The following is a 21,932-nucleotide window of genomic DNA, read 5'->3' on the forward strand; positions in this document are numbered from 1 at the left end:
ATGTGTGAGTTATATTTAACTTCATGGTTGATATCCCTTTGGGCATAAACATGAACCATGGGAAAGGGATCAGCCATTTGAGAAGAAGCCTGTGAGCCACCAGGATGCCTAGGAAGTGGATTTCAGTTCTGCTGCTGCTACAACTGAGTTGCCACTCCAGGCCTGGGAGCTGTGGGAAGGTGCTCGTGTGGCCCACAGAATATAGCCATTGGATCAACATGAAGAAAATCCTGGATGCACTTGTGCAGAGAGGTCATGAAGTGACTGTTCTGACATCTTCAGCTTCAATTCTTGTTGATCCAAATAAACCAACTGCTATTCAATTTGAGATTTTTCCTACATCTTTAACAAAAGATGATTTTGAGGATCTTTTCAGACGGATTATCTCTAAGTGGACAGATGATCTGCCAAAAGACACATTTTGGGGTCATTTTTCACTATTTCAAGATCTCACACTTGAATATTCTGATAGTATTCACACACTCTGTAAAGATGTAGTTTTGAACAAGAAACTTATGACCAAACTACAGGAATCAAAGTTTGACGTCATTCTTGCAGATGCCATGGGACCCTGTGGTGAGCTTCTGGCTGAGCTACTTAAAATTCCTTTTGTGTACAGTCTCCGCTTCTCTCCTGGCTATAACATTGAAAAGTACAGTGGAGGACTTCTATTCCCTCCATCCTATGTACCTGTTATCTTGTCAGAATTAAGTGATCAAATGACATTCATGGAGAGAATAAAAAATATGATGTACGTACTTTATTTTGACTTCTGGTTCCAAACATTTAGTGAGAAGTGGGATCAGCTTTACAGCGAAGCACTAGGTAAGTCATGTTCTTTACTTGGTATCATGATAACCTAACTTTCTTAGTGCTCTAAAAGGTGGGTTAGTATAAGTATTAATTCAGAGAAATGTGTCTTTTATAGGTAAGTTGATAAAATAACATTATAAGATGATCTTTCATTCTCACAAATATTATGGAAATGCTTAAATTATAAGGTCATTGAGGAATTGCTTCCTCTTGTATAGTTTAGCTTGATTGAAAAACTGAAATATTTTTGTCACATTACCTGAAGGGTTCTTTCACACTAGAGAGAGAGAGTGCTCTGTTCCAGACTCAGGAACCTATGATTTGAGTTTTCTAATGATTTCAGTTTCCTTCACTCTCAAAGCCTCAGTTTTGGGGAAATCTAGGATAAAGGAAATAGCTTGCTAAATTGCAGAAAGTGGACTAAATAATCTAGAAATAATTTGTTTCCATAGATATAGTAGATTTAATTGATTGAGGAATTGAAATTCTTGTTTACATTAACAATTTTACTTCTGAAGCTTTACAGAATAAGCAAATGCATGTTTAATTCTATAGTGGCATAAGTTTAACCATTCTCTATGATTGCGAATGTTCTGATGTGATGTTAGAGAAGAAGGACTGTTAATTTATATATATATATATATTGTTAATATATATGAACAACATAATATAAAATATGTATATTTTATGAATATTAGAGGCCCAGTGCATGAATTCATGCACAGGTGGGGCCCCTTGGCCCAGCTGCCGATCATGGATAGTGGAGGTTGAGGTGAGGGCAGCAAGCTACTGGGAGGGACCACTGGAGGCTGGCCCTAGCAGCAAGCTAACCAACAGACAATTCCATGAGTAATGGAAGAATGTCTGGGTCTGGGGTGAGGATGAGCCTGATTCAGGGCTGTCAGGGGCCCAACAGCACGGTCTGGGTCAGTTTCACATCATAGCTATGGACGGGTTGTCCAGTCATTCTGGTCATTGGGTTTTAAAGGTTGCCTAGGCTTTTATATATAGAGATGTTTTCACTGTCAAGCCAGAGACATGTTAAACATTTTTGGTTTTTTTTTTGTTTTAAGAAAACAAAATGGTATATTCACATTACAATATTCTTATTTCCTCTACTTTTTTTTCTTTTTTTTCCTTTAGGAAGACCCACTACATTATTCGAGTTAATGCGAAAAGCTGAAATATGGTTAATTCGAACCTACTGGGATTTTGAGTTTCCTCGCCCACTCTTGCCAAACTTTATATTTGTTGGAGGCCTCCACTGCAAACCTGCTAAGCCACTGCCTAAGGTAAAACTATTCCTGTTTGTTTTGATTTGCATTTTCAGTAGGAATGATTTTGTGTTCTTCACTCAGAAAGTCTGATCACACTGAGAGAAATATGGGAATATGGGTACAGTGACCTGCCAATTAGAAACTCATATGTTTTATACTATTTCAAGGATCTGAGAGTCACTATCATTGCAGAATAATTAATTATACTTGGGAGATTTTGGAAAAATGGTCAGTCAAATTAAGGCCTTCATTATTCAACACATAAAAAATGTCAGCCATTCATTCAAAAACTAATTTTAAAGTGACTAGCACAGTGCAAGGATATTGGGTGGAAATACAGAAGAGCAGTGCATATACCATTTTTGCTCCCACAGAACAGATGACTTACTTGGAAATTAATCACATCAGCAAGTAATAAAAGCATTGTGAAAAGCATTATAAAAATAGAAAAGGCATAATGCTACAATAATGCTGGAGAGCATCTTATAGGGTGGATCATAATAACTCAGGATTGGCAATAGCAATCTGGTGTAAGTGAGCATGAGACTTCCCTTGTTGTTGTCCCCCTTCAACAACAAAAATTTATCTAACCACGAACAAAAGTGCCAATACAAAAGGACGTGGAAAGAGTCTTGCCCACCTACACATCAAATAGGCAGAGACTCGAGTACTGGCTGTGACACCTACAGGATATTGTGAATTGTTCCAGACCCTCTTAGCTGCAGTCCAGGAGTACCTACCTGGCTTTGGCAGTCACCTATGGAGGAGAGAGCTTTTGGAGAAGTCCAGATTTCCAAAGGAAAAGTTACAGCACTCTGTTGGAGCAAAAAATAGATGTATTTTAATACATTGGTGTGGGCAACAGGAAAACTTGATTGTGCCAGCATCATTCCATTTCCAAGTCAGCTCAATGTAAGACTAAAAGAAGGCCTGCCATGTCCGTGATTTCTCTCACAGGCACAGAGAACCAGTGAGTGGATGCCAATCTTCTCCTGGTTTGAAGGATGCTTCCAAAGAGCTCATTTCTCTCTCACAGCATCCAAAATATTGAATTGGTAGCTCAGTAATTGGTGAGAGAGAACAGATCTGGAGAGTTGCAAGATTACAGGAGGCGGGGGGGGGGGGGGGGAGCTATGTTAAAGAGACACAGTTCCTCCTGACTGCATTCTGTGCTCCATCAGGAAGCCTGACCACAAACCACAAAAAAAACCTTTCTTACAGATCCCCCCATACTGGCATGTGGACACCAATAGTGCCCTGCATTCCAACTCATTATTTCCTCCCCTCGGTAGTCAGCTCCATGTAGAAGCTGCCAAAGGCTGCAGCAAGAACAGGATTTGATAAAGGGCTAGGAAGCAGGAACAGAATACAGACAAAGGTTTACAGATATGAGAGAACCACACACTTGAGCTGTAGCACCACCTCCAGGAAAATAAAAGAAAGAAGCTCAGCATCTAGCCTGGTGCTTTATATGGAGGGAGGACAAACAGGCTCCAGAATTCTCCCACAAGAGGGAGCATGAGGCACAGAGAAGGCATATTTATTCAAGATCTGGAAAAGCTTTATCTATAGCAATACTGATAAAAGGCATTTCTACCCTGAAAATAGTAAACATAAGCAGGTGATTGGTAATTCAAATGCAAAAACAACAATGCAAAATTCCAAAGAATAAGAAAAATCAAGGAAACATTAGGTCACCAAATTTTACAACAGTCCTTCAGAAAACAAATACAGAGATGGAGATATATGATTCACCCAATAAAATAGTCAAAATAGCTGTGCTAAGGAAACTTGGTGATCTACAACATAACACAGAATTATGTCCACTGTTGGTTGGAATGTAAAATCAGTATAACCACTATGAAAAACAGTTTGGAGGTTTTTTAAGAAGTTAAACAGAGCTGCCATATGATCCACAAATCCATTTCAGGGTATACTTCTAGAAGTAAGAAATATATAAATACATCCATAATCTCATGTTTATTGCACCATTTTTAACAAGAGATAGTAAATGGAAACAACTTAAGAGATGTGAAATACACATACACATACGCACACACACATTGAAATGTTTTTCAGCCATAAAAAAAGGAGGAAATCCTACCATTTGGGACAACATGGATGGACCATGATGGTATTATGTTAAGTGACATAAGGCACACTGAAAAAGACAAATATAGGATATCACTTACTAGTATATGTGGAATCTAAAAATGACAAACCCCATAGAAACAGAAGTATAATGGTGATTACCATGAACTGGTAAAAGAGAGATTAGTGGGTAACAAGAAGTTGGTCAAGGGTATAGACTTGCAACTAGAAGATGTTTAAGTTTGGGAGATATAGTGATTATAGACAACAATAATCTTCATATACTTGAAAATTTCCACTGATTACATATTAAATGTTCTCATCACACACATACGAAGATAATTATGAGACCTAAATGAAATTTTTCACTAATATTAGGTAGTAATTATATATATATATATATGCCTAGGCTGCTGACCACCAGGGACTAGACATTCAATGCAGGAGCCGCCCCTGGTGGTCAGTGTGCTCCCACAGCAGGAGCACTGCTCAGCTGACCAACAGGAACTAGACACATGGCTCAAAGCTGGCAAGCAAAGCTGCAGCTCAAGCCTCTCCTACCTCTGGGAGGCAGCAGGCACAGCAGGAGCAGCAGCACAGCATGGGCTCCACCCTGGCTATCTGCCACTTTGTGCACTATCACACCCCTGAGGGACTGTGGGGATTCAGCCAAAACTGGCAGTCTGATATCTGCCAAAGGGTCCCATTTTGTGAAAGGGCGCAGGCCATGCTGAGAGACCCCACTGGTGCACAAATCCATGCACTGGGCCTCTAGCAATATATAAATAAATCAACTAAATACACTGTACACCTTAAAACTTACAGAATGTTATATACCACCTAGAGGTCTGGAACATGGATTCGTGTACCAGTGGATTCCCTCAGCCTGGCTTGCAGGGATCGGGCTGAAACTGGCTTTCTGACATCCCCTGAGGGTTCCAGATTGTGATAGAGCGCCATCCTGGCCAAGGGACCCTCACCAGGTTACAATTAAAGCCAGGAAGGGACAAGGGGAGGGCTCCAGGTTGTGTCCTGCCCTTCTAGCCCAGGTCTGATCAGGGCCAATTAAGGCTGTCCTGCTGGGGAGGGACAATGGGAGGTTGGATGGCAGGGGAGGGCTCATGGGAGGGCTCCAGGGCATCTCAGGCCCATCTTGCCCAGTCCCAATTGGCTGGACCCCAGCAACAAGCTAACCTACTAGTCAGAGCATGTGCCTCCTGATGGTCAGTGCATATCCTAGCAAATGATCCAACAGTGAATGAACTTTCAGACAGGAAGCATATTAGGCTCTTATTTTATAGGATTATATCTCATTTTTTAAACATTTGTTTGAAGTAATGATTAGAATGAGAAAGTAAACTTTTTGTTTCAGAAAGGCTATGTCTATATTTTTCAGAGAGGAAAAAGAAAAACTAAACTATTTAAAACAGAAAAATCAACAGGGTGGGTGGGGTTGGATAGAAGAGTATGAAGTTTGGACCAGATATAAAATTTTGGCTCCTTACACCTGTTGGGGTGGGGAGCTAGAAAGTACACTGAGTAATCAGGAATTTTTCTAGTACTGAAAGAAGAAAATTTGAAAACTGATAAAAAACCAGGGACCACAACAGAATAATTCTGAAACAATTCTGAACATGACTTTGCCACAGCAACTTTAAATACATCAAACTGAGTTGCTCAATAGGATGACCAGATCTTTGGTGCACAGAGCCCAGTTGTACTTCTCCCACTGTGGGGCAGGGGTTCCCTGAAAATTCAGTGAGGTGATGATGAGGGCCCCTCACAGCCAGGTACACATAGCATATTCTACTAGAACTTCCATTTTACAATATGATTTCAGACCAAAAGGTGTCATACACAAACATGTCAGAAACATGGACACTCAGATAAGTACTACGGATAATTCTGGATTATAAATAGAAATCTTAAGGCTATTACATGGAAATTCTGGATAATAATAACAGACACATTAATTATAGTAATTCTCCAGCATGTAAGAAGTGATTTAGGGAGAGAAGTCCAAGATTTCATCATAGGAAGACCCTGAGCTGACACCTTCCCATGAACACTCAGAATACACACCTACATGAAGAGCATTTCCTCATAGAAAACAGGTGAGGGTTGACTAAACAGGTTCTGCACAAGAAATAAGAGAGAGACTGCGTAGAGAAGGTTGAGAGACTGTGAGAACTGTCCAGGCTCTGTGGAAACACTGGGATTGGAGGTGCCTGTGAGTGCCAATGTTTACATTCTCTTTCCACTGAGAGCATGGGCAGCAATTCAATTCAAGTGTGGCAGCTAACCTACAAGACCACCATAGCGTGCCCTAGGCCACTCACCCAACATCCGCCACCCCCAGGCTCAAACAGACAAACTGCCATGGCAGTGCTGCAGCCATATGCCACTGCCTACTCCAAACCCAGCCATACAGCCTACCAGAGTGCCCTCAGAGCTAGGTACCCTGAGAAAAATGTCCCATGTTTCTCTCCACTGTGGCTAGCCTGCATGCCAGGAATCCCCCTGGTACCTCAAGCAACAACTTCAATTCCAGTCAGCCTGCCGAATCCACGCAGCATACAGACAGCACAAAGATCATTCCTACACAAACCCACTCCATCACATTCATGAGAAATGTTTCATCTAAATCCTAGAAATAAACACAGAAAATAAAACAAATGAGGAAATACAGAAGACTGGGAGTCAAAGCACATTGACCTAATACAGTGGTGGGCAAACTCATTAGTCAACAGAGCCAAATATCAACAGTAAAACGATTGAAATTTCTTTTGAGAGCTACATTTTTTAAACTTAAACTTCTTCTAATGCCACATCTTCAAAATAGACTCACTCAGGTTGTAGTATTTTGTGGAAGAGCCATACTCAAGGGGCCAAAGAGCCACATGTGGCTCACAGGCGCAGTTTGCCAACCAGGGATCTAATACACACAAACAAACACAAAGAGGCAGCAAATATAGGGAGACAAAGGAACAGGCCCCAAATGAAAGAATAAAAGAAATCTCCAGATAAAGAGCTATACAAGAAATATACAACCTTCAATTTATGAACCAGGAAGAAGCATAAAAACTGAACATATTGATTAATAGCAAAAAAAAAATTAAAATAGTAGTTAAAAAAAATAAAAACCACTCCCAGTAAATAAAAGTTAAGGATCAGATGACTTCACAAGTAAATTCTATTGAACATTTAATTCTACCAAGCAATAAAAACCTATCGTTTTCAAATTATTTCAGAAATATTGAAAACTAAATAACATTTCCAAACTCATTCTATAAAAGCAGTCATCAGTATCATGATAACAAAAGCAGACAAAGACAATACAAAAAAAAGCACAAGACAGTAAATATCTCTGATAAAGTAGATGTGAATATTTTCAACAAAATATTAGAGAACTGAATTCAACAATATATTAAAGGATTATATATCATGCTCAAGTGAAATGTATTCTAGCAATACATTCAAGGATGGTTCCATATCCACACAAAAAATCAATGTGATAGACAACATCAACAAAACCAAGGATACAATCACGTGATTATCTCAATAGGTACAGAAAAATAGTATTTGACAAATCCAGCATCCATTCATTATAAAAACTCTCAACAAAGTGGGTACAGAGAGAACAAAATGTCAACATAATAAAGACAATATATGACCAATAAAATCCACAGCTAATATTGTATTTACTGGTGGAAAGCTAAAAGCTTTTCTTTTGCAATCAAAAACAACACAGTGATGCCCACTATCACCACCTTTATTTACCAGTAGGGCCCCGTGCATGAAATTCCTACATTTGGAGGGAGGGTCCCCCAGCCAAGCTTGCTTCCCTCTCACATACTGGGCGCCCTCAGGGGATGTCCTACTGAGGTGACCAGGCTGATCAGGAAAAGGCACCAGCCCCATTACCCAGCTGCTACAGCCACTGCCAGTCATCACAGCCATCAAGGTGTTTTCATCAACATTGATTCTGGTCACTTCACCATGAAAAAAATGACAATTTTCTTTCAGGCATTTTCAAGATGTGTCTTTCATATGATATAACATTTCTTTATTTTTTTCATCGTCACCTGAGGATATGTTTCCATTGATTTTTAGAGAATGTGGAAGAGAAAAGAAAAGACAGAGAAAAACATCAAAGTGAGAGGAACACTTTGGTGGCCTCCTGCATAAGCCCTGACCTGGGTCCCAGCCAGGGATGAGCCTGCAACTTAGGTACATGCCCTTGATCAGAATTGAACCCAGAGCCTGCGGTCAGCAAGCCTAGGCATTATCCCCTGATCCAAACTGACTAGGGCAGAATATGACATTTCTTAGCCCTCCAGCAGCAGACCTTCATTTTTTTATCCACGAGTGTGGTGGAAAAACATTAGATGACCTCTTTGGATTCTTATACCCAAGTTGCTAAGAATATTAACACTGGCAAACAGGGAGCTTAGCCAATAAGCAATCAGAAAAGGTGTTTCTTCTATAGTTCACACCAATCACCTCTGATCTTGGGCCCCAGCCCTGCCAAGACCTAAAGACTCTGCCATAAAACTGGAAATTAATTACAATAAAAATAATCCAAAGAAATCAAACACATGGAGACTAAACAACGTGCTATTAAACAAGGACTGGGTTACCAGAGAAATCAAGGAAGAAATTAAAAACATCCTGGCAGCAAATGACAATGAAAACACAACAATCCAAAATCTATGGGACACAGCAAAAGCACTTTTGAGAGGGAAGTTCATATCCTTACAAGCCTATTGCAAAAAACTAGAAAAAATGGTAACAGATGATCTAATTCTACAACTCAAAGAGTTAGAAAAAGAGCAACAAAAAAAGCCCAGTGTAAGCAGAAGGAAGAAAATAACAAAAATCAGAGCACAGATAAACGACATAGAGACCAAAAAAACAATACATAAGATCAACAAAACCAAGAGCTGGTTCTTTGAAAGAATAAACAAGATAGATAAACCTCTAGCCAGGCTAACCAAGAAACAAAGAGAGAGGACCCAAATAAACAAAATCAGAAATGAAAGAGGTGAAATAACAACAGACCCCACCGAAATACAACGGATTGTTACAAAATACTATGAACAACTCTATTCCAACAAACTGAACAACCTGGAGGAAATGTACATATTCCTAGAAAAATACAAACTTCCAAAACTCGATCAGGAAGAATCTAAAAATCTCAATAGACCAGTGACTTGGGAAGAAATTGAAACAGTCATCAGAAAGCTTCCAGCAAACAAAAGCCCAGGGCCAGATGGCTTCACAGAAGAGTTTTACCAAACATTCAACGAAGAACTAAAACCTATCCTCCTCAGACTATTCCAAAAAATCCAAGAGGAAGGAACACTTCCAAACTCCTTCTATGAAGCCAGCATCACCCTAATACCAAAACCAGATAAAGACAACTCATTGAAAGAGAATTACAGGTCAATATTCCTCATGAACATAGATGCCAAAATCCTCAACAAAATTCTAGCAAATCAACTCCAGAAGAACATCACAAAGATCATACACCATGACCAAGTAGGATTTATTCCAGGAATGCAAGGATGGTACAATATCCGCAAATCAATAAACGTGATACATCACATAAACAAATTGAAAGATAAAAATCGTATAGTCATATCAATTGATGCAGAAAAAGCATTTGATAAAATCCAACACCCTTTCCTGATAAAAACTCTTAACAAGGTGGGAGTACAAGGATCATACCTCAACATAATAAAAGCTATATATGATAAACCCACAGCCAACATTATACTCAATGGGCAAAAACTAAAACCATTCCCTCTAAGAACAGGAACAAGACAGGGATGCCCACTCTCGCCACTCCTGTTTGACATAGTACTGGAAGTACTAGCCATTGCAATTAGACAAGAGGAGGAAATAAAAGGCATCCAAATTGGAAAAGAAGAAGTAAAGTTATCCTTATTTGCAGATGACATAATATTGTACATAAAAAACCCAAAAGACTCCATTAAAAAACTAATTGACTTAGTAAATGAATTTGGCAATGTAGCAGGATACAAAATTAATGCCAAGAAATCCATGGCATTTCTATACACCAACAGTGAAACTACAGAAACAGAGACTAAAAAAGCAATTCCATTTACCATCGCACCAAAAAAATTAAGATACCTAGGAATAAATTTAACTAAGGAAGTAAAGGACCTATATGCAGAAAACTACACGACACTGAAAAAAGAGATAGAGGAAGATGTAAGGAGATGGAAGAACATACCATGTTCATGGATTGGTAGAATCAACATCATCAAAATGTCCATACTTCCTAAAGCAATCTATAGGTTCAATGCACTCCCCATTAAAATACTAACAACATATTTCACTGACCTAGAAAGAACTCTCCAAAAGTTCATTTGGAACAATAAAAGACCCCGAATAGCCACAGCAATCCTGAGAAAGAAGGGTAAAGTAGGAGGGATCGCAATACCAGACTTCAAACTGTATTACAAAGCCACTGTTCTCAAAGCAGTCTGGTACTGGCACAAGAACAGACATATAGATCAATGGAATAGAATCGAAAACCCAGATATCAACCCAAATCAATATGCTCAATTAATATTTGACAAAGGAGGCACGAAGATACAATGGAGTCAAGACAGTTTCTTCAATAAATGGTGTTGGGAAAATTGGGCAGACACATGCAAAAGAATGAAACTAGATCACCAACTTACACCATACACAAAAATAAGCTCAAAATGGATACAGGACTTAAACATCAGACGGGAAACCATAAAAATACTAGAAGCATCCACAGGCAGCAAAATCTCAGACATATGCCAAAAGAACTTCTTCACTGATACTGCCCCTGGGGCAATGGAAGCTAAAGAGAAAATAAACAAATGGGACTACATCAAAATAAAAAGCTTTTTTACAGCAAAAGAAACCATCAACAAAACAACAAGAAAGCCCACGGTGTGGGAGAACATATTTGCAAATAACACCACTGATAAAGGTTTAATCTCCAACATCTACAGACAGCTGATACAACTAAATAAAAGAAAGATGAATGATCCAATTAAGAAATGGGCAATGGACCTAAATAGAATATTTTCAAAAGAAGACAGAAGGAAGGCTAAAAGGCACATGAAAACATGCTCAAAGTCACTAATTATATGAGAGATGCAAATCAAAACAACAATGCGGTACCATCTCACACCTGTCAGAATGGCCAACATCAACAAATCAAAAAACGACAAGTGTTGGTGAGGTTTCGGAGAAAAAGGAACCCTTGTGCACTGCTGGTGGGAATTCAGACTGGTGCAACCACTGTGGAGAACAGTGTGGAGTTTCCTCAAAAAACTGAAAATGGAACTCCCATTTGACCCAGTAATCCCACTCCTAGGAATATATCCCAAGAAACTAGAAACACCAATCAGAAAGGATATATGCACCCCTATGTTCATAGCAGCAAAATCTACAATAGCCAGAATTTTGAAACAGCCTAGGTGCCCGTCACCAGATGATTGGATCCAAAAACTATGGTACATCTACCCAATGGAATACTATGCTGCCATAAAAAAGAAGGAATTCTCATAATTTGCAGCAACCTGGATGGAATTGGAGAACATCATGCTGAGTGAAATAAGCCAATCAATGAAAGAGAAACACCACATGACCCCACTCATTTGTGGATAATAAAGATCATTATAAACTGATGAACCAAAAGATAGATATAGAGACAGTAAAGCAACAAGCAGATTGTCAAATTACAGCGGGGAGGGGAGGAGGATCTGGGGGAGATAATAGATCAACTGAAGGACTTGTATACATGCATATAAGTACAACCAATGGACATAAAACTCTGGGGGGGGGGGATGTGTGAGAGGGAGGGAGGGGGGCAAAAAAAATCAATAAAATATGTAAAAATAAATAAATAAATAAATAAATAAATGATTTTAAAAAATAATAATAATCAATACACACAATATGATATGCGCTGTGAGTCAGTCTTATTCCTGAGGACCTCATGAATGAGTGATGTCAATAAAATCTTACTTTTAACAGCCCTCTCAACTCTTTTAGACTCATGCCTATGGCTTCTTTTATGGAGTCAATCCATCTCATATTTTTTTTTTTTACTTTTTTTTTTTTTAATATATTTTATTGATTTTTTACAGAGAGGAAGGGAGAGAGATAGAGAGCCAGAAACGTTGATGAAAGAGAAACATTGACCAGCCGCCTCCTGCACACTCCCCACCGGGGATGTGCCCGCAACCAACATACATGCCCTTGACCGGAATCGAACCCAGGACCTTTCAGTCCGCAGACCAACGCTCTACCACTGAGCCAAACCGGTTTCGGCTTTTTTTTTTTTACTTTTTGAAATAAATCTTTATTGCTCAGATTATTGCAATTCCCATCTCATATTTGATCATCCTCCTTCCTGGTGCCTTCTATTTTTCCTAGCATTATCTTTTTCAAAGAACCCTGCCTTCTCATGATATCCCTGAAAAGTGAAAGTATCAGTTTTGTGATTTTTTACCTCCTGCAATATTTCAGGATTAATTTTCTCTAGGACCCACTTGTTGTCTTTCTGACTTGTTGTCTCTCTGGTGGCTCAGGGTATCTGCAGATGAACATTACTAAGCCTTAAAATTGAAAGAAATCTAACACCTGCTATAACATAGAGGAAGCTTAAGGATATTTTGCTAAGTGAAATAGGCCACAGACAAAAAAGACTGCATGATGCTGAAACCGGTTTGGCTCAATAGATAGAGCGTTGGTCTGGGAACTGAAGGGTCTCAGGTTCGATTCCGGTCAAGGGCATGTAAATTGGTTGCAGGCACATCCCCAGTAGGAGGTGTGTAAGAGGAAGCTGGTTGATGTTTCTCTCTCATGGACGTTTCTAGCTCTCTATCTCTCTCCCTTCCTCTCTGTAAAAAATCAATAAAATATATTTTTTTAAAAAAGACTGCATGATTCTACTTACCTAAGGGATTTAAACTAGTCAAATTCATAGACATAGAAAGAAGAATGATAGTTGTCGGGGACTGTTAAAAATAGAAATGGAGAATTACGGTTTAAGAAAAGTATAGTAAAAATATACAAGATGAAAAAGTTCTGGAGATAGATTATACAAAAATAAGAATATTATATATATAGGATATATATATTACTGAACTTTACACTTATAAATGGTTAAGATGGTAACTATATTATGTGTATTTTAGCACAATTTAAAATAACAAGAACTATACTAATACTTAATTTTCTCTTTGGTTTTTTGAAGCAATTATTTCAATAGTGTTCACTATGCAATTGTTTTTTGTAATGGATAAAATTTCTTCCTTCACAGGAAATGGAAGAGTTTGCCCAGAGCTCTGGAGAAAATGGTATTGTGGTGTTTTCCCTGGGGTCGATGGTCACTATCATGACAGAAGAGAAAGCCAATTTGATTGCATCAGCTCTTGCCCAGCTTCCACAAAAGGTTAGATAAACTACCTTAGAGCAGAAAACTAATGAGTGTGTTAAACTCTATAAAGGGTCTGGCTAAGAAATGTCTACATGAAAGGTATACTATTATGATAGCTCCAATTATCTCAGATAACAATTTGAAAACAAAATACACATGTCAGATGCTAAAGTAGTACAGAAGGTGTTTTAGATGGGCAATATGGTATTAACATTCTGGTCACAAAGAAGTATATATCAAAAGTACAGTGTGAAGTTTGGTATTATAATAGTGCTAAAGGTCTGGTGCACGAAATTCATGCACGAGGGCTGGGAGATTCCCCAGCCTGACCTATGTCCTCTTGCAATCTGGGACCCCAAATGGATGTTGGACCTACACTGGCAGTCAGACATCCCTCCTGCAATAGGTGCCACTGCATGCACCAGTGATCATACTTTTCATACAGGTGACAGGCATCTTGCTTTTGTATAGGCAGCTACATTTTTTACCTGATTATAAAAAGTAGTATATAACATGGTCCTTCTGAGGCAGTGGTACCATTTTCCCCATCTTATGGGTGGAAAAACTGAGGCAGAGAGAAGTTATGTAATTGGCCTTGTCACACACTTATAAGTATCAGAATCAGGGCTGAGCACAAAATGTGCAAGCAAGAGTCCATGCATGTCATTGCTGCATCATCTTGTTTTATCAGTGTTAGAGTAGATATGCCAGGTTTTAATTTTTAAGTCTAAGAGACTGTCCCCAATATATAGGGAAGGGTCTCTAGGCTTGGCCTGGAATCAGGGCCATCTGTGGATTGACGAGCGGACGGAGTGATCGGGGACCCACCTTGACTGGTGGCATGGCGCAGCCGCTAGCCAGCCCTGCCACCCCCTCACTGCTACTGGTCGCATTCCCCTGGTTGTCAGTGTGTGTCATAGCGACCAGTTGTTCAGCAAGTCAGTCGATTTGCATTTTAGGATTTTATTACATAGAATTATAGAGCAGGAACAGATATCACCAAATTCTATCCTGTCATTTGCTTCATTTCCTAGCAGGATTCCTAGAGTACTATACACACTACAGATGTTCTCAAGATGGACTTACATTTTAACATTAAACAGAGAATGATAACAGTCTGGAAGGCATCAAACAGTTTAGATTTGCCATGTAATCTAGGTCTCTCTTACTTTCCCTGGATTTTGAATTATGCCTATTCAGTGTTGTAAGGTGATATTCAGAGTAAGGATTTCCAGGGCTCAACCAAACTGCATCCAAGTACCTAAGTCAGCCACCGTGATTTCGAGAAAGAGAAAAGCTGTTTTGTACAAAGGAAAGAGAATCTCCTTGAGGGGCTGGGCCCTGCTAAATTCTGAAGCAGGAAGACATAAAAGAAAGGGTGGAGGTTGGTCCAGCCCTCAAGGTGACAGTGTTTTATAATATGTGGCCTCAAAACAACCCACAAGAATAACATGATGATGATGAAGATGATGATGATGATCATGATCATGATAATGATGATGATGATGATGATGATGATGATGATAATGACGATGATGGAAGAGAAGTTGGGGGAAGAAGAAGAAGGAAGAGGAGGAGAATGAGGAGGAGGGAGAGAAGAAGGAGAAGGCTGCAGAGAAGAAGGAGGAGGGAATATAAAAGAGTCAACCAGAAGCAAGCCTAGTGTGGCTTAGTTTCAGATGCTACCCTTTCTCCATAAATTATGGTAGTGAATTATTCTAATACATAAAATACATTTGAAGTCTCTGGGTAATAGTGAACTAATTTTAGTTTCCTAATGTAGTTTTCTCCCTATCACCTATGAAAATTTGCTGAGAACTTGAAATAACTTTAACTCTCACATAGCAAAAGGATGTTAGCCACTATAAACTAGAATCCAGCTTACTGGTGAACTTCGAAATTGCTTGACCATTTATAATTAATTAACCAAATTAATCAATGCTGTCAGTGTATTGTAGCATATTTTGTAGTGTTAACAATCAGATGAAAAAAATTTACCGTCATCATTATATTTGATCTTTTCAACAGGTAAACTATTATTTATAAAGTGCCCATGGATTTTCCTTTCTACATTTTAAGAAAATGTTCAACCCTAGCAGGATGATAATAATTTATTTCTTATAAATAGCTGTTTGCATTGATTTTTCTAAAGCAAATGATGTAAAACTCTAAGATAATTTATGAAATTAGTGAATATAAGTAAACCACTTCTCCATCATTCAAATATAAACAAACATGTTAACATTAAATCTAGATGATGAGAGCTAGAATAATAAATAAAATGAATGTGTAGTCTATTAATTAGCTGTGCTTTGCACTACAATTATATGACTACCTAAAAAATTTTATATGCTTCAATTGGTCATTCTCAATCTCATTGATCTAACCCCAAAGTGTGAAACATCCTGATTGCATTGATATCTAACTGAATATAAAAATAAGTAACCCACAATATGAGTACCTATGCCTCTTATAACAATAGGTTTTATTGGTTCTCATTATCAACATGTCTTGTCCACATTCCCTTACCTGTAATATATCAGTGGTTTAACTATTGTAGATGTTTCTTAACCTATTTAGAATTCTAAAATGATATAGCTCTGCAGTTTGACTTAACACATTACTCTCTTTACCCTAACAGGTTATATGGAGATATGATGGCAAAAAACCAGATACCTTAGGGCCAAATACCCGACTCTATAAATGGATCCCCCAGAATGACCTTCTTGGTAAGATTCTGAAAAACCCCGAAATAAGAATCATTCAAGAATGATAAAACAGTTCACTAGGATAAAAATGTATTAAACATTTCTTACTGAAAACCACAAAAATAAAAATGAACTTCCCAATATTTCTTTCCCAGTCCTAGGGGAAAAGGATAAGCTATAGCAGTTTGGCATCTTATTTTACTCAGCCACGTTCCGTATGGCCACAAACAGAAGATCTTTATTTCATGTGTAATTTCTCTCAGAGAGAATATCTCAACACTTTCCCAATTGTCACTCTGCCTCTTAATTCTCCCCTTACACCAATTGTATAACCTACAGTAAGGGTCTACAGGTGTCCCTGGAAAATATCAGCTTCCCTTTTATTTCCAGTAACTCCCCAGTTTCCATTGGGAAATAATTTAATATCTTTTTCTGAAGTAATAACACATTCCTTTTTATCTTTTTTTAATAGCAGCCAACTTCTTCCTAGTTATTCTTTCTTTCTTTCTTTCTTTCTTTCTTTCTTTCTTTCTTTCTTTCTTTATTTATTTATTTTAATTTATTGAAGTCAGAGAGGAAGGAAGAGGATAAGAGAGATAGATACATCAATGATGAGAGAGAATTTTTGATTGGCTGCCTCCTGCTTGTCACCTACTAGAAATCAAGCTCACAACCCAGGCATGTGCCCTTGACTGGAATACAACCCGGAACCCTTCATTTTGCAGACTGACTCTCTATCCACTGAGCCAAACCAACTAGGGCATAATAACATATTTCATTATAATGTGTAGCTTTTTCTTCCTCTGATTCCTGTGCCACCACCATCCTATTGTCTGCTGACTTGACATCTACATATCACACTCTGGCTTCACTATTTTATTAAAAGAATATATTTCAACATGCACCACCATTTAATTTTTTTGGCATACACTTTTTAAATTCAGAGTATTCTCTTCACATGTGTCCACTGGCAACTTGTATTCATTTTTGACACACAAGAAACACACCTATGTAAGACTTCACTGTCTCTCCAGCAGACCTATGAGTTGTGAAAGACATTTTAATACAATCTGATGTGTATATCAATCTGTTACTAAACATATAGCCTCTGTCAGTACCTTTATTGCACAACTCTCATTTTATGTCTAAGACTTATAATTCAAAATTTTCTGAAATTCACCCAATCCTAGGTCATCCAAAAACAAAAGCCTTTATAACTCATGGGGGAACCAATGGCATCTATGAGGCGATCTCCCATGGGATCCCTATGGTGGGCCTTCCTATATTTGGGGATCAACCTGATAACATTGCTCACATGAAGACCAAGGGAGCAGCTGTCAGATTGGACTTCAACACTATTTCAAGTACAGATTTGCTCAATGCATTGAAGACTGTCATTAATGACCCTTCGTAAGTATCACAGGTTTTTTATAGACAGAACTTATACATAGATTATTTTGTCAATAGTGTATCTTAGTTTGATCCCATTTTTAAGGAGCTAAATTTAACATAATTAATACGAGTTAACCCAAATTAAATCTACTTTTATTTTCGACCAGAGATTTACTTCAAAGTTTCATATTAACCCCATGTATTTTATGGGTAGCCATCTAATGCAACAAATTTTCTCCTCCAATAATATAAAGTTATGTAGGAAATTATATGGACACATTTTTAAAAATATGATAAAACACATAAAAGGAAGAGTGGTAAACTAGGAGTAAAATCATAAATTCTTTACCTTAATAAATTTAATATCTAAAATTTCTGAGACTTTAAATATCTTTAGATTCAAAAACTTATTATCATAATAAAATAATAATAATAAAAGGGCAAGAGGTGTCATGACCAAATGGCCTGTCACCATGAGGTGGCATTGACCTCCTCAGCCCAGGTCCAGTGGTGGTAGCAGTGGCCAGAGAGAAGCAGCCCCAATCCCAGATGCCTGGCGGTGGAAGAGCAAAGCAGCTGGGATCCCGGTGGGTGGCATTGGCGGCTGGAGTGAAGCAGCCTGGGTCCTGTGTTCCTGGCAGCACCTGGAGTGAAGTAGCCAGGGTCCTGAGTACCAAGGGAAGCCAGTGCCGGCAGCCAGGGAAAGGAAGGCTTATTTTTGCATGAATCTTTGTGAATCGGGCCCTAGTTTTATTATGATCATTATTTACATACAATAAAATTCACTTGTTAAAATTATATAATTAAAATATATGTAGTATGCTGACAAAGATATGAGACTATCACCATAATATACACCGCAGGCATTTTTGCCTAAAAAAATATTATATGCCTTAGAAGTCACTTCCCATTGATCAACTTTCTGTCTCTATAAATTAGTCCCTCTGGACATTTCATAATAATAGAATCATACAATATATGGTCTTTCGGACTTGGCTACTTTCGCGTGGCATAGTGGTTTTTGTGTATTTTTTTTTAAAATATATTTTTATTGATTTCAGAGGGGAAAGGAGAGGGAAAGAGAGATAGAAACATCAATAAAGAGAGCATCACTGATCGGCTCCCTCCTGCACACCTCATAGTGGGGATCAAGCAAGCAACTGGGGCATGTGCCCTGACTCAGAATACAATGGTGAACTTCTGGTTCATGGTCAAGGCTCAAACACAGCCATGTTGATCTGTAAATAGAAATATTTTTTAATTTAAAAACAAAACTTTGAATGGGAATTATTGGCTTAAGCAAATTAACTGGCAATGTTGGTATCTTTGTGTTTCTTCTTTAGATATAAGGAGAATGCTATGAAATTATCAAGAATTCATCATGACCAGCCTATGAAACCTCTGGATCGAGCAGTCTTCTGGATCGAGTTTGTCATGCGCCACAAAGGAGCCAAACACCTGCGGCCAGCCTCCCATGACCTCAGCTGGCTCCAGTACCACTCTTTGGATGTGATAGGGTTCCTGCTGGCCTGTGTGGCAACTGCTACGTTCGTCACCACAAAATGTGTTCTGTTTTGTTGCCGGAAGCTTTTTAAAACAGGAACAAAGAATAAAAGAGAGTAGTTGTTTCAGAGGCCTGAAGCTCATATGCCTGGTAGATAGGACTCTTCCACTTTATTCCATAAAGAAGTTGCGATGTAAGGGTAACTACTTCCTGTGATAACCTTACTTTTCACAACTTACCTTCTCAGATCAACATTTGTTTTGAAGTGACTACCTGATTAAGAGTTATAAATAGCCTAAGCCGGTTTGGCTCAGTGGTAGAGCGTCGGTCTGTGGACTGAAAGGTCCCAGGTTCGATTCCGATCAAGGGCATGTACCTTGGTTGTGGGCACATCCCCAGTAGAGAGTGTGCAAGAGACAGCTGGCTGATGTTTCTCTCTCATCGACGTGTCTAGCTCTCTATCTCTCTCCCTTTCTCTCTGTTAAAAATCAATAAAAAAATATATTTAAAAAAAAGGGTTATAAATATGTTACGCCAAACACTTATAAAAATTAAAACAAAAGTAAAGCCATATGAATATATTTTTAAATTTATTGTTCTAATTGCAAAGTTATACCAAAAAATTAGCTTAATGGTGTTTCCATCATTACACATGAACACAAGAACATTAAGTAGTCTATTCCCATATTAATATTATTTTGCAAATACTCAGAATATTTTAATATTATCTTGGTGCAAAATTCAATAGTTATATCTTTTGCTAAAGAAACTATTCAAAATTAGAATTGTGCAAAATGATTCATCCTCCTACTTCATTTTGGGAGACCACCGATGCTCCTTTGTTTTACTGTACATCCAGCATCAGCATCACATCATACCTAAAGACATGGAAGTCATTTGCTTTCATCCAGTTTAAGTTAATTTGCCTTCAAAACTTATGTGGATTGAGAAATATAACAATAGCTTATTGTCTCCTATTGAGAACTGAGCTATTTCTGAAAGACTTTGGTTTCAGTAGCTAATTCTATTCTCCTCACAGCCCTCTAAAATAGTGGTTCTCCACCTTTTTAATGCCGTAACCCTTTAATACAGTTCTTCAGGTTGTGTTGCCCCCCAAGATGAAATTATTTTCATTGCTACCTCATAACTGTAATTTTGCTACTGTTATAATTCAAACTGTAAATACTTGTGTTTTCCGATGGTCTTAGGTGACCGTGCTAGTGATTCTCTAGCTGCTGTAGAGCCTAAGACCATCGGAAAACACAGATATTTACGTTATGATTCATTAACGGTAGCAAAATTATAGTTATGAAGTATCAACAAAAAAAATTTTTTTATGGTTGGGGGTCACAACAACATGAGAGACTATATAAAAGGATCGCAGCATTAGAAAGGTTGAGAACCACTGCTCTAAAATGATTACAGACACAATTACCTCTTAGTATTTGTAATTATGACATTCACCCTATATAATAAAGATGCAATATGCAAATTAACCCTCACACCCTCACTAAATGGCTGCCTATGTCCAGGCCAGCAGGGGGATTAGTGAGGGATGAACAAACACCTGAACAAGGAGGCCGCATGGGCAATCAGGCTGGCAGGGGCGCTACTGAGGTTTCAAATAACTGAACAAGCAGGCTATGTGTGGCAACCAGACCTGCAGGAATGTTAGTGAGGGATGACCAGATGACTGAACAGAAGTCTGTGTGGGGCAACCAGGCCAGCAGAGGGGAAATTTGGCAGGGGGGGGGGGGGGGGCAGTTGGGGGACGACCAGGCAAGGCAGGGTGGGGGAGGCTCCCACAAGAGGCAACCAATCTGGCAGAGGGGGTAGTTAGAGGTGACCAGGCTAGCTGGGGAGGTGCATTTGTGGGCAACCAGACTGGCAAAGGGGGTAGTTGGCAGCAATTGTGTTGGCTGGGGTGGCAATTGTGTGTGACCTGCCAGGGGAGGCAGTTAGGGTAGACCAGGTGAGCAGAGGGGGGCAGTTAGGGGAGACCAGGCCAGCAGGCGGGGACACTAAGTGACCAGACCAGTGTGGGGAGCAGATGAGGTGACCAGGCAGGGAGGCAGGTGAGTGATTAGGAGGCAGCAGTCTAGGATTATGAAAGCGTTCTAAGATGTTCAACTGCCAGGTTAGCCCCAAACCCTGAAATAAGGGCTAACCTGGCAGTTGGACATCCCTTGAGGGGTCCCAGATTGAAGAGGTTACAATTTGGCTGAGGGGACAACCTCCCGCCCTCCCTGCAGGCTGTGCAATAATTTTGTGCACCTAACCTCTAGTCTGTAACAAATTACAAATCAGATGAAAACTATAAAGTTGACTCAGCTGGATGATAGCACTTTTAGGTATTACACAGATTTGTATTTAAAATAAGGTCATCCTACCTAATAAAAGAGTGATATGCAAATTAAACTTCACTCCACTACACCCACAAACCACGCTCACCAGTCACACCCACCAGCCAATCAGAGCAAGTATGCAAATAAACCCAACCAACATGGCTACCAGGAGGGAGGCTTGGCTTTCCCCAGCAACAAAGGAAGCCAAGCTTTCCACACAGCCTGGCAGGCCCAGGCCTCCACTCAAGGCTAAAAAGTTTCAATTATAGAAGGTAAACAAATCCAAACAGAAATGGCGGCAGCCACCGAGCAAGCAGGAGGCTTGGCTCCGCTCCAGGCTACAAAGTT

General features: G+C 39.0%; 1 protein-coding gene and 1 pseudogene across 2 annotated transcripts in view; both read left to right on the forward strand.

Annotated features, from left to right (window-relative positions):
- LOC311625731 (UDP-glucuronosyltransferase 2B31-like) overlaps positions 1 to 21,932 on the forward strand; it is a gene marked incomplete at its 5' end in the record, with an annotated part of 64,729 nt that overhangs the window by 30,119 nt on the left and 12,678 nt on the right. The window lies entirely within an intron of this gene.
- LOC311625662 (UDP-glucuronosyltransferase 2B31-like) lies at positions 51 to 19,369 on the forward strand (annotated as a pseudogene). The gene is made up of 6 exons: positions 51 to 825; positions 1,957 to 2,105; positions 13,519 to 13,650; positions 16,277 to 16,364; positions 17,534 to 17,753; positions 19,079 to 19,369. The product of its transcript is annotated as a UDP-glucuronosyltransferase 2B31-like (transcript).

This window comes from Pipistrellus hanaki (genome assembly GCF_964339955.1).
Source record: "Pipistrellus hanaki genome assembly, chromosome: 1".
NCBI classification, from domain to species: domain Eukaryota; kingdom Metazoa; phylum Chordata; class Mammalia; order Chiroptera; family Vespertilionidae; genus Pipistrellus; species Pipistrellus hanaki.